Raw genomic sequence first — 6084 nt, 5'->3', positions numbered from 1 at the left:
TTTAAATCACATTTTAACCATTAATGAAGTCTTTAGCAAATCACACTTTAAGACACAGATTTTATAAAATAAATATTGTTTATATTGTACGAATCATATTTATTTGTTGTTTGTATTGTGAATGTAACAAACTATACCTTGAGAAAGAAAACAGGTAAATATTCTACCTCACTGTTAATAAATGTGTCGTTTTAAAGAGTATTGTGAGTTTTTTATAGTGTTGTGACTTTTTTAAATACTTGTGACTTTTTTAAAGACTGTTGAGACTTTTTTTTAAAGACTGTTGAGACTTTTTTTTAAAGACTGTTGAGACTTTTTTAAAGACTGTTGAGACTTTTTTAAAGACTGTTGAGACTTTTCTTAAAGACTGTTGAGACTTTTTTTAAAGACTGTTGAGACTTTTTTAAAGACTGTTGAGACTTTTTTTAAAGACTGTTGAGACTTTTTTAAAGACTGTTGAGACTTAAAAGACTGATTTGACTTTTTGAAAGACTGTTAAGACTTTTTAAAAGACTAGTGAGACTTTTTTAAAGACTGTTAAGACTTTTTAAAAGACTATTGAGACTTTTTGAAAGACTGCTGTGACTTTTTTAGAGACTGTTGTGAGGAGCCCTCAAACCAGAAGAAGGGCAAGTAAGGGTCAAAGGTCAAAAAAGGGTCATAATATGATGAGAAAATAACTGTATATTTAATTATGTTTAAACCTTTGTCTGAAAAATATATTCACTGGTCTTGGATTGTATTTATTTTTTGGTTTTGTATTCATTTTTAAAAGAATGATCATTAAAGAAAGATGGTCGGACCAAAGTAAATTAGAAATATATTTTATTTAAAAGCTTTGTCATCTGCTAGAGACCCAGTGTAGAGCGATGGTCTAAGCATGTAACCATGGCAACTACCCATGTGATCTAGCAATGAAGGGTTAAACAAAAGACACTAAAGCACCTGACTATACTGATGGTTTCTGACTGAGCAGTCTCTGAACGTTCTGGTAGATGTGTTGATGAAGCTTCATGAAACCTCACGAAACTGTGTCATGGGTTGATGTCCATGTTCTGAGATCATGACCTTTTTTTTAATTCATTGTATTTCAAGATCTTATCCTGTTTAGTTTAATCCATTTTCTTTGCTTTGTGAAACAGTGTCATGAGTTAAGGTCCACCGATGGTCTTAGTTCCCGTCACAAAAACATGAATATTTATTTTAAAAGAACATTTATTTAATGATCTAATCCAGTTCTCAACGGAAGTGATGTGTCGATGAAGCTTCATGAAGCTTCATGAAGCTTTATGAAACAGTGTCATGAGTTAAGATCCACCGATGGTCTTAGTTCCCATCCCAAAAACATGAATGTCTTTTAAAAGAACATATATTTAAAGATCTTATCCAGTTCTCGATTGCAGTGATGTGTCGATGAAGCTTCACGAAACAGTGTCATTATTTTCAGAGTCCACCAGATGTCACTCTCTGCTCTATTGTTCAAACAACTATTCTATTGAAACCTCACGATATATTAAACTGACGGCGCCACCTACTGATCTCTGAAAATATGACACTGCTTCACGAAGCTTCATGGACACATCACTGGTCAGATCTGGTGTTTGACGCTCATGTCACAGAAAGAGTCATGAAGGGTCATCGTGGACACGTCTCTGGTGACGACGGAGCTCTTCCTCCATCACCGGGGTCCAGGAATGAGGTGTGGGGAGCCCCTCGTGGGTCTCGCTTACACCCCGGTCGCCCTCCTCAGGCACCTTCACCGTCGCTGCGCCAACACCAGTCCTGAGAGAGGAGCGGGAGTCGAGCCAACGCTCCCCTCGGGTCAGCCAGAGGCTCCTCCACCCTGGGTTCTGGTCCGGTCTTGAAATAGAGTTCTGTGAGTTCTGGGGTCCATTGTTGGGGGTGAACCTGGTCGTCAGAATATTTGCAGAAACCTGACTCGGCGAGACAGCTGAGCCGCAGACCAAACTAACCTCCTTCTCTAATCACCGAGGAATCCCAGGACAGGAGCTCGGATTTGGATCTAAAAAGCTTCGGCTCCGACCTCCGCTCATAACTCCTGCTTCCATTGGAGATGAAGTCCGGGGGGGGACGGGGTCTGGGGGGTCATATTAAGACAGATGGAGGAGCTGCAATTTGTTGAGGGGCCATGTTTTGGTAGCTGCCGACGCCACCATTGGCCGAGAGCGACGCTGCATAATCCTCGTGAGCGAAGACAGGGAGAGAAAAATAGACTCGCTGAGTGACACGGGTCTCGACGGGACCCTCGGACTTCAGGGGCCACAGGAGCCGCTGGACCAGACGTTACAAAGTCCTTTGTTGAGTTCGGCCTCGACCACAAAAAACGTGGAGAAGTCGATGCACAAATATATTTATTTGTATCATTTTTTATTTATTTATCTCTTTATTTGCTTCTGTTCTCCTGTTTTTTTTGTTTTGTCTGTATTAAAAATAATTATATCCATTACAGAAATGTATGTATTCATATTATTTTTATTTTATTTATTTATCTTATCTTTTTCTTTTATCTTTTGCTGTTGTCTTTATTAAAAATAATTAAATCGATAATAACAGTGTTTTTCCCCGTACAAATGTATTTATTTATAATATTTTCATTTATTTATTATTCTTATCTTCCCACTAGTTACGTGGGTTATTTTAGATTTTTTATTATTTTATGTATTAGATTTAAAATGAAAGAAATAAAGGTTTGAACAATGTTATGTTGTTCTGTTTATTGTCCTGTACAAATGTATTTCTTTATAATATTTTTATTTATCCATTTATTTTTTATTTTTCTAATCTTCCAACTAGTTGTTTGGGTTTTTATTTTATTTTATGTTTTTCTGCTCTTTTTATTAAAAATAAATATATGGATTAAAATGTTTTTGCTTTTTTTCGTTTCCTCTACAAATGTATTTATTTCCATTATTTTAATTCTATTTATGAATATATTCATTGATTTTCTAGTTAAATGGTTCTTTTTTTTTCTTTTAAGTTTTGCTGTTTTCTAAATTAAAATTATATTTTTCTTTTTATCAATAAATCGACTACAGAAATGTTGTTTTGTTTTTAAACCTTTACAAATATATTCATTTATTAATTCATATACTTTTTATTTTATTTATTGACCTAGTTATTGTTTTAAAATCTCCTGACTAGTTATGTGGGTTTTTTTTCTTTCAAGTTTTTAAATAAATATTTATATTTTAAATTTAAATATATCAATATGTTGAGGTTTTTCTTAATTAATTTTATAATATTTTAAAATGTTTGTTTTTCTAACGTATTCTTTTATCTTTTTTTTATCTCCTTACTAGTCATTTTGGTTTTTCTTTTTATGTTTGTCTTGTATTGTAAATAAAATGGAGATATTTCTCCCTGTTTAAATTCAATTCAAAGTGTGTGTGTGTGGTGTGTGTGTGTGTGTGTCTGTGTGTGTGTGTGTGTGTGTGTGTGTGTGTGTGTGTGTGTGTGTGTGTGTGTGTGTGTGTGTGTGTGTGTGTGTGTGAAGCACCTGCTCTGTCGCTGCAGGAAGCACCTGTTGGTGGTCGTCTCCCTTCACCCCCCCTTCTGTCGACATGAGGTTTGATCCCCGAACACACACACTTACACACACACTAACAGACGACTTAAGCCGGCCGAGCTCCACGCCGCCCCTGCTGGTGGTCCGCGGAAGTGACGCGAAACTGCGGCTCAGATAGAAGCCGAATTCTTGACCGACGGGTGACGTCAAGCGAACTTTGAACCCTGGTCGCTGTTGTCCGAGCGCTTGTACAGTGAAGCACAAGTTCACACACACACACTCACACACACACACACGCACACACACACACACACACACACAGCAGAGCTTCTGTTAACCTGAGGGTTGTCGGGTCAATCCCTGGGATCCACGTCCTGCATACCTTCCACACACACGCAGCAACTCAACTCCCAGAGAGATTAGAGCTAATCAAGCATGGAGAGCTGAGCCATGACACTGGAGAGCTGAGCCATGACACTGGAGAGCTGAGCCATGACGCCGCATGTGAGGGAAGTTCGAGAAAAACACACACAGATGAAGATTCAAGAGTGTGTGTGATGGTGGGAGGAGGACATGGGTCAGACCCGGGTGAGTTGAAACTAAAAGTCAGTGATGTCAGAGTGTTTTTAAACTTTGTGTAATGAAATGTCGTTTGAATTGTTTCAATAGTTTTATATTGAAAGTTTTTTAGTTATTGTTTAATTGATTTTTTACTTCACATAAAGGTTTGATTTACAAAAATCTAAATGTTTTTTCTACAATATATATATATATATAAATAAATATATATATATATTGTAAAATAAATACATATGATTTGTACAATAAATAATTGTTTCTATTCATCTCTCTTTTTCTCTCTTCATTTCTATTTATCTCTCTTTGTCTCTCTTCGTTTCTATCTCTCTTTTTCTCTCTTCATTTCTATTTATCTCTCTTTGTCTCTCTTCGTTTCTATCTCTCTTTTTCTCTATTTGTTTCTCTTTCTTCCTTTTTTATCCTTGTCTCTCTTTGTAGTCTGGAATCTGAACCTTGTTTCTGTCTCTGGTCTTCTGGTCTTCTGGTCTTCTGGTCCAGTGGAACCTTGTTGTGTCTCGTGGAAGCCGACCTGAGATTTACGACGCCGAGGTCCGTCAGAACCAGAATCAGGCATCAAACGAGTGATTAAAAGGAGGGAGGAGGGGGAGTCCAGGGGTAACTGTAGTATCCACCTGGTGTGTGTTTGAAACCGACCCTCGTGTGTGTGTGTGTGTGTGTGTGTGTGTGTGTGTGTGTGTGTGTGTGTGTGTGTGTGTGTGTGTGTGTGTGTGTGTGTGTGTGTGTGTGTGTGTGTGTGTGTGTGTGTGTGTGTGTGTCGGCCTCCTGTCAGGACTTTTATGGGGCGTAGACTCGCCGCTGAACTCTGTCTAGTTGTATCTGAACCGTGACCAATTGGATTTCAGGCTGGAGGAGTGACCTTTGACCTCCTAACATCTGCAGGTGCAAGTCGTCCACACAAACGCTGGCACAAGTTTTTAGTTTCACCAAAAATGCTTTTTGTGTGTTTGAGTTTGACATGGACGCACAAAAACAGGTTTTGATACTTCTGTTAAATCTGTTGTTTGTTTTGAAGGATCATTTATCTTTGTTTTTGGAAATAAAATGTACGTGTTTGTTTGTTTATTTGTTTTTATTTGTTTGTTGTTTGTTTTTCAATTCATTCATAAATAATTCATTTAAAATGTATTATCTTTAACTAATGTTTTTGTTTTTTAAATTAAATTAAATTCTTTTTTAATTTTTACTTTTCTCAGTTATTTGTTTTTATTCTGTTTCGTTTTTAAATTTAAATTATATATTATTTTACTTTTTAGTTTGATAAGGTTGATGTTTACTTTGTTTTTAATTACAGTTGTTTTTAATAACATTTTAGTTAATAAATAACTTGTAATAAATGATTGTGTTTGTTTTTTTAATTCCATTTATATAATGTATATATTAAATTAATTTATAATTATTATTTTTTTAATTTAAAATGTATTATTTTTAAATAAGATTTAATTAGTTTTTTTATGACATTCAATTATTTTCTGTTTTATTAGTGTTATCCTGGTTTTTGTTTTGTTTTTAAATGTAATATTATTTTACTTTTTTGTTTGATAATGTTGTTTATTTGTTTTTAATTAACATTTTAGTTTGTCAATATTTTTGTTTTTTACATTATTCTTATAATTTATTACATTTTTTATCTGAATTTAGTTATTTTTAATACATTTTTTATTATATTCATTTTTTTTTCGTGAAATTTTATTTTCTTTTAAATTGTATTTCTTTATCATTCACTATTTATTTTATTTTATTTTATTTTATTTTATTTTATTTTATTTTATTTTATTTTATTTTATTTTATTTTATTTATTATATTTTGATTCAGTGTAAAGTAAGTAAGTAAGTAAGTAATATTTATTTATATAGCGCTTTTCGAGACCCAAAAGTACGTTGTGTCTGCCTGAAGGATGCAATATAAACTCGTTATTGTTTGTATTATTATTAGTTTCAGTGGTAAAAAGCAAGAAGAA

The sequence above is a fragment of the Callionymus lyra genome, chromosome 4 (genome assembly GCF_982586985.1).
Source record: "Callionymus lyra chromosome 4, fCalLyr1.hap1.1, whole genome shotgun sequence".
NCBI lineage: Eukaryota > Metazoa > Chordata > Actinopteri > Syngnathiformes > Callionymidae > Callionymus > Callionymus lyra.
Note: the sequence above shows the minus strand (reverse complement) of the source record.